This window comes from Leptonychotes weddellii, chromosome X, assembly GCF_054177405.1.
Source record: "Leptonychotes weddellii isolate Sample4059 chromosome X, ASM5417740v2, whole genome shotgun sequence".
NCBI lineage: Eukaryota > Metazoa > Chordata > Mammalia > Carnivora > Phocidae > Leptonychotes > Leptonychotes weddellii.
Window position 1 is genome coordinate 2,921,659 of NC_138385.1, and position 7,743 is coordinate 2,929,401.

General features: G+C 40.8%; 1 long non-coding RNA gene across 2 annotated transcripts in view; it reads right to left on the reverse strand.

The window, feature by feature from the left end:
- Positions 1-1,466: 1,466 nt before the first annotated feature.
- LOC145717766 (uncharacterized) overlaps positions 1,467-7,743 on the reverse strand; it is a 15,529-nt gene continuing 9,252 nt past the window's right edge. Inside the window, exons 1-2 of one of the 2 annotated variants that reach the window (XR_014141166.1) lie at positions 5,898-7,695; positions 1,467-3,271 (exon numbers count right to left, since the gene is read on the reverse strand). This is a non-coding gene — a long non-coding RNA (uncharacterized LOC145717766). Of the gene's footprint in view, positions 3,272-5,897; positions 7,696-7,743 lie in introns of those variants that run through there. The other variant, XR_014141167.1, reaches the window with a different exon arrangement.

The following is a 7,743-nucleotide window of genomic DNA, read 5'->3' on the forward strand; positions in this document are numbered from 1 at the left end:
CTGACAAAGGACTTGTATGTAGCATATATGACGTGCTCTCAAATTTCAACAGTAAAAAATAACAAGCCAATTAGAAAATGGGCAAGAGATGTGAAGATATATTTCACCAAAGAGGGTATGCAGATTGCAAAAAGCACATGAAAAGATGCTCAACATCATTAGCCATCAAGGAATGCAAATTATAACCACAATGAGATATCACTACACATTTATCCAAATCACTAGAATAAAAATAGTGACACCATCAAACACTTGGGAGGATGTGGAGAAACTGGATCACCCACACTTTGCTGGCAGGAATGTACAATAATACAGCCACTCCGGAAAACTGTTTGGTAGTTTCTTATAAAACTAAACATGCAACTTCCATACACCCCAGCAACTGCACTCTTGCACATTTATTCCAGAGACTTTAAAACTTGTGTTCATACAACACCCCATGCATGAATGTTTATAAAAGCTTTATTTGTAATAGTCCCAAACTGGAAACAACTGAAATGTCCTCCAGTGTGTGAATAAATAAACTGAGGTTAGCAGTCATAATGTGGGATTCCACTGACCAATAACCAGGAATGAACTAATGATACACAGGACAGGCTGCATACTGTATGATTCCATTTATGTAACATTCTTGAAATGACAATATTACAGAGATGAAGAGCAGATTAGGGGTTGCCAGGGGTTAGAGATGGGACCACATTTCTCCAGGCCAGACCTCTCCTGTGAATACCAGATTTTCCCTTCAGTGATTTGCTGGCTTTGCTTCTGTTTTTATGAACTTTTGATACCTGAAGTGGTACTTAGTAAAAATTTATTGTGCACACACGAAAAAGACAGTTTGCAAACCAGGAGCACTCAAAACAAAACATGGAATGAGGATCCGGGGCATATTGTTCTAAAGTAGCTTATATAGTGAGAACACCACTAAATCACTGGAGAGCTGGTGAGGCTAGAAAAGGTAGAGATTTAGAAGATTGAGTTAAAAGATTAGGCTACTGATATGGGGACTGAAGGGAAAGTCATGGAGGACGGGAACTGAAGGAGGAGTTGCAGTTTTGGCCAATCAATGGGTGCCACTCCCTGAGATGGCAGGTAGTGAAGAGGAAGCAAATTTCGGTGGAATAAGATGATGGTGGTTTTCACTTTTTCACTTGCCTGTACAGGATGAGTTTGAGGAGTCTGAGGGACAACTGAGTGGAGGTGTCCAAGAGGCATGTGGATCTAAAATTTGGCATTCACAGGAGAGGTCTGGCCTGGAGAAATGTGTTTGGCAATGGGTGTGGAGAAGATGGCCTAGGATAGAGTGTAAAGAGAGAAGAGGAGTGACCTGCTGAGGACATAACAACTTAGGAAACACAGAATTGGGTAATTTCTTGTTCAATGTTCATCTTGCTGCTTCCCTGTAACAGTTCTTTGAAATAATAAAAAAAAAAAGCAAAAACCTTTATGAAAAAAATGCCAGGATCTCAGTAGAAAATCAATGCATTTGATTTAATTTCCAGTACAACATCTTTGCTACCACAGCTGCTATACGTTTTGCACAAATTCATAGAAATTAAACCAAAAAGGATTTGTTGAGGAAGACAGTGTACTTTGATGAAATGAAGTTTGTTCCCCTAAACCACTTTGAACAGCCCTTTATCTCATTTTTCAGGATCAATCTTTTTAGACAAAAACCTATTTTGGTCAAGTCTTTAGACACTGGATTAGACAAGGCTCCTTAACTGATGGGGCTGGAGAGAATAATCAGACAGCAATTTCCTTGGTCCTAGTGGAAAAATCGTGATGAGCTGAGTAGAGGCACTTTGACCAACTACATACGCAGCATAAATTTATGTCTAAGCTGCTGATGACAGTACGTATTTCCCATAATAGGTCCTCTAACTATATGAGATAATGAACTGAGAGGAGGTGAGAGGCTGTTGATGGACTTACAGAAACCTTAGCGATGGCAAAGTGATACTGATTAGAGAGCATTGAGAGGCCATATGACTAAGCCTAGTACCTCAGCACTGAAGTCTACTTTCCTTTTAAGTGACAAGAATGCATTAAGAGGGGCTGTGTAAATCAGAAAAGTTTCCCTCTCCCAGGTAGGCTCTGGTGATGAGTCCTTGAGGCAAGGACACTTGATGCAGTCCCTGTTCCAGGAAAGGTACTTAAAGCCTTCTGATAAAGAAACCCTTCATCACCAGCCTTCTCTCTCCTTCCACTTCTAGAACCTGCCTGTTAGGAAGAGACAGGAGTGACCACTGAGACAGTGGCTCTCTCCCTGGAGCCTCTGACGCCTGCTCTGGGAAGTGAGGTGAAAGGAATTCTCGGGGGGACCTAAGTAACTAGGAATGGCCATATGTCACACTGTCAGCTGCCAGTGAAGGAAATCTGGGGAAAATCTGCTTTACCCGCTGTATTAATTTTTTAGAGCTGTTATAAAAATTAAAAAGTACCAACAAACTAGATGGTTTCAATAGCAGATTTTTTTTTTTTTTTTTTTTGGTCTCAGTCTGGAGGCTAAAAGCCCCAGATCCAGATGTCAGCAGGGTTGGTTCCTTCTGAGGGCTGTGAGGGAAGGATATATTCCAGGCTTCTCTCCATGGCTTGCAGACGGCCATCTTCTCTCCATGCCTTCACATGGTGCTGCTCTCCCTGTATGCATGTCTGTGTCTGTGTCCAATTTTCCCCTTTTATTAGATTAGGGCCCACACTAATGATTTCATTTTAACTTGATTACCTCTATAAAAACACTATCTCCAAATAAAGTCACATTCTGAGGTTTGGATTTCAACATATCATTTTTTTGGTGGGGGAGGGGACAGAGGCAGACACAATTCAACCTGTAGCACCTGTCAAACATGTAATCTGGCCCAGGGAAAGCACCGTTCCTACATTGTGGGACCTACTGCTGGTAAGAGACTTGGAGGCTTAGACCAGTACATTGACAGGGCTACAGGGGCCCCAAGAGACCATGCAGTCCCATAAGGGACTGGTCCAAATTCACAGGTCAGTGGCTCAGTTAAGGCCACAACCCAGTTCTCAGGAAGAGCCAGAAGCCTAAGGCAGAAGCCATGGGGAAGATAGCATAAGGAGTATCCTCTCCCAAGGATTAACCCACAGAGCAAGAGCCCCTCCCCGAGGGCTTCCTCTGATGGTGAGTGAGTGGTACTCCTGGCCACATTTCTCCTCCTCTTGTTGTCTGTCCTCCTTCCGGCCCTCATCCATTCCTGGTGTCCGAGGCCTGACAGTGAGTCCAAGTACTTTTAAATCCATTTCAAAACTGAAAGAGAGAAGACGGAAGGAGGAAATAGAAGTGACTCAGCTCATTACAAAATGTGACTGAAAATTATAGTAACTTGAACATACACTGAGCTTCCTCTTTTAATAATAAAACGAAGATCAAATTTATTGCTTAAACTTCATGAAGTTTTCTCTTACTGAGGTCTGCACGTTAGTCTCTTTATAAGTTGTGGTGAAATACACATGACATAAAAGTTACCATCTTAACCATTTTTCAATGTGACAGTCAGTGACATTACATACATTCGCATTGTTTTTTTTTTTTTTTGCAGCTCATTTTAATTTGTATAGGCAGTGCATTGCTATTTTAAGCAACAGGGATGGAATATAAAGGCAATGAAGTAGAATTAATACATTTGTAAGTATGACTCAAATTGGTCCCCAAAGTCCAACAATATAAATCTACATTTATAGTTTCATGATTGGCAGTTTCATGAGTGTCAAGTGGATTCATATAAAATATCAATTTAATCTTACTCTATCTCACTTGCCAATCATAGACTAACACACTGTAGTTTAATTATATTCCTCATGGAACATATAGTAAGTCTTAGCTGTGATGATAATACTTCATGTCCATTCCAAGAACCAAAAGCTATAAATTAAAAAAAAAAAAATACAGGGCTGTAGAAACAATGAGATTCTAATCCTGACTCTTTTACTAACTAACTCTTTGCACAATTAATTTAACCCACTAACCCCCAAATATTTCTTTTGTAGTCCCTGCCTTTTCAAAGATTCCATGGGTCCACAGTGAACTGAATGACATAAGGGCAATACAGTAATATTTTCATGAAGTGCAACAGAATACTGATATTTATCTTTTTAATAATTGTTTTGAATCAGCCTCTATCTTACAAAACATTAGTGATGATAATAGTTGGTGCCTTTTATAATTTGTGGAAATGTGCACACCCACAGCAAGCTACTGATGCTCTCAATATCAATAAACATTAACTTATCTGTTTCTGCATTTGCTGAAACTGACAGTATTTCAAAGTCACACTTTACTGCACCCCATCAGATTAGAAGGATTGTAAATAGCTTGTGTTTTGAAATATATGAGAAGAGAAGCATATCAAATATCAAGAAGAGTATTCTTCAAAACAGTAATATCCCCTTTAGTCACTGCTTAACCTTCAAAGATATAGCTGAATTTTCTATGAATTGTATTTTTCATGCATCTCTTCCTTGATGACATAACACAATGCAATATATGCCATAGATATTTTCTAGTCATCTGGGTTTGTTCAAGTATTTACATCCATTCGCACTGTTGTGCAGCCATCATCCCCATCCATCTCCAGAACTTTTTTAACTTCCTAAACTGAAACTCTGCCCCACTGGACAGTAATTCCTCCCTCTCCCTCCCCAGCCCCTGGCAATCACCATCCTACTTTCTGTCTCTGTGAATCTGACTGCTCCAGGCAACACATCTAAGTAGAATCACACAGTCTTTGTCCTTTTGTGACTGCCTTATTTCACTGAGCATAATGTCCTCAATGTTTATCCACGATGTAGCAGGTGTCAGAATGTCCACGTTTTACTTTTTTTAATATAAGGTCTGGCTTTAAAAACGTGGCCACTGGATTATTTTTAGTTGGGGAGGTCACTCGGACCAAGTGTAACTCTAACTAGAAAGTTGTGTTGGGGAGTGAATTTTGGGCTCAATGAGCAAGGCCTGGAGACAAGGATAAAGAAGAACAGAGAAGTGGCCAGCTCAGAGGCTTCCCTCCCATCACACTTGCATCTGTCCAGGGCACTAGCCTAAACTTGCAGGGCAGAGTCTTTGGCCAGCAGCCTTATGTGTTCAATCCAACTCAACACATACATATTGAGTGCTGATACACAAAGCACCACAGCTTATGCAGAGAGAACTTTGGTGGCCAGTGCAATGAGCTAACCTACAGAAGGCAGGAAAGCAAGGGGAGGGCACCAAAGATATCCACCCATTTGGCCTTTACTCCTTGTGTACATGTGACCTCCTCTCCACACTCCCTGGCACTGCACCTCAGGAAACTGCCACCAGCCATCTTTGGCTGCTGCAAAGCCAAGTGTAGGAGACTGACTGATTGAGGTCCCATTTGTTCACCCCCTGCCTCATTCCAAAAAGGATTTAAGGGGGCTGGTGCAGGTCATTGAACCTTTAAGTTCTCTATACCACAGCTTCCCAGCCAGTGTGCTACAAATTAATCACAGGCTTGCATGCATAGTGATCCCCTCAGCTGTTCCAGCGGCTGGCAGAGCCTGGGGCAGGGGATCAACCTGTGGGCAGGACATTTGAAGCTGTGAACAGCCTTCTTTGCCCAACTCCAATGTACCATACAATATTATAATTTTCTAAGAAGGTCTTTCTGTGAAAAATAATTGGGAAACTCTGAACTATCAGTTGTCTTTGCTTCCTCTGAGTGTGTCAACCTTATCTATTCCTACCTCATCTGTGCAGTCTCCTTTGTCATTTCCAGCCCAGTACTCAAGACACATTGATTTCCCCTTCCTCAGGGTTGAGATGAAAAGATACCCATTAACCGCCTTATTCTGAATGTCAGTCCTATACCATGCACAGGAGGTAAACAAGAGAAGGGAAGGAAATAACCAACACTTACTCAGTGCACACTAAGTGCAGGGACTCACATCATCCTCACCACAGTGGCCACAATTATTAACCCCACCTGACAGATGAGAAAACCGAGGCTCAGAAAAGTTAGAACAATTACCCAAGTTTATGGCTATGACATGGTAGAGGCAGGATTTGAACTCAAGGCTCTCTTGCTCCAGAGCCCATACTCTCTTTGTCTCAAACTTGACTGCAGACCTAGTCATGCCTTCTGGTTCATGTCTTCCTACCAGACCAAGCATGACTTCCACTTTGACACCCACACATTGTCACAAAGTGCTAGGGCACAGAGGAGGCACTTCCAGAATACTCCTTGATCCTTGAACAACATGGGGGTTAGGGGCTTCGATCCCCCGTACAGTTGAAAATCTGAGTATAACTTTTTACTCCTCCAAAACTGAACTATTAATGGTTGCTGTTGACTGGCAGCCTTGCCAATAACATAAACAGTCAATTAACACATACTTTATATATTATGTGTATTCTATAATGTATTCTTACAGTAAGGTAAGCCAGAGAAAAGAAAATGTTAAGAAAGTCGTAAGGAAGATAAAATACATTTATAGTACTGTCCTGTGTTTATCGGAAAATCACACATATACGTGGACCCACGTTGTTCTAGGGTCACCCGTACTTGCACATGTCTGACTCTTTCCTCGGGTGTGAAGTGCACTGTACTGCTTTGCAGATTCTACAGCAGCCCAGGCTTCTCACTAGCATGTGTGGATTAATGTGACCTGGGTCAGTCAGGTGTGTAATTTTCTCCCAAAATGCAAGTGGAGTTTCAAAAACTAACAACTGAAAGTTCTATTTGAAAAGTTGAAAGGTAGCACACCATAATTAGATGTGTACCCGCGATTTTAGCCCATTCAGTCTTGTGGATCTATAATCACTTTCAAGTTACTATTATGACTTTATTTTCTGACCCATTTTTGCATAAAGTTTTAAATGGTTTCTATTTCGCTCAAAATCTGTTGACCCATTAGGAGCTTTTAAACTTCACATGACAGCAGAGCACACAGATATAGCCCTATGTTCTACTAGCACTAGAAATAATGTACTGATTTCAAAATACCACCTTGGCAGAAATCAACTTACAAGCCTTAAATCAAAACCTCTCGTAGAGCATATTGTACATGATTAGAGTACTTACCCTCTAAAATAAATACTTCAACTCCATGTGAAATTAGAAAACAGTGAACCCATCTTCAAGATCATTGAAATTCAGAAAATCCTTCACAGAATACTTTACTGAGTCCTCAAAACACAATTGCTCGAGCCTTCATCACAACTGCCAGTCAACACTGCTCAAAAGAAGGCAGGATGGGGCTGTATGGTCTGGGTGATATGCACAAGGTAATTTCTCTTAGTCACTCCCCAATCTACAAAATGAGGGGGCATTGGAGCAGTTGATCCTAGATTCTATCAGTCTACAATTGCCACTGTTTTTTTTTATTAGTTTCAAGAATATTGTAATCAAGACAAGTGACCCTCTGATTTTTGTGTTCATAGCCTATATTTGATCATTAAAGTTTTCTGTGGCACATCCTAAGGGATTAAGACTCAAAACAATACCAAACAAGCAAGCAAAAATTACAACACACCCAAGCTCAGTATAACAATGCCTGTCTTTGATGAACGGATAAAGAAGATGTGGTATATATATACAATGGAATATTATGCAGCCATCAAAAGGAATGAGATCTTACCATTTGCAATGACGTGGATGGAACTGGAGGGTATTATGCTGAGCGAAATAGATCAAACAGAGAAAGACATGTATCATATGACCTTACTGATATGAGGAATTCTTAATCTCAGGAAACAAACTGAGG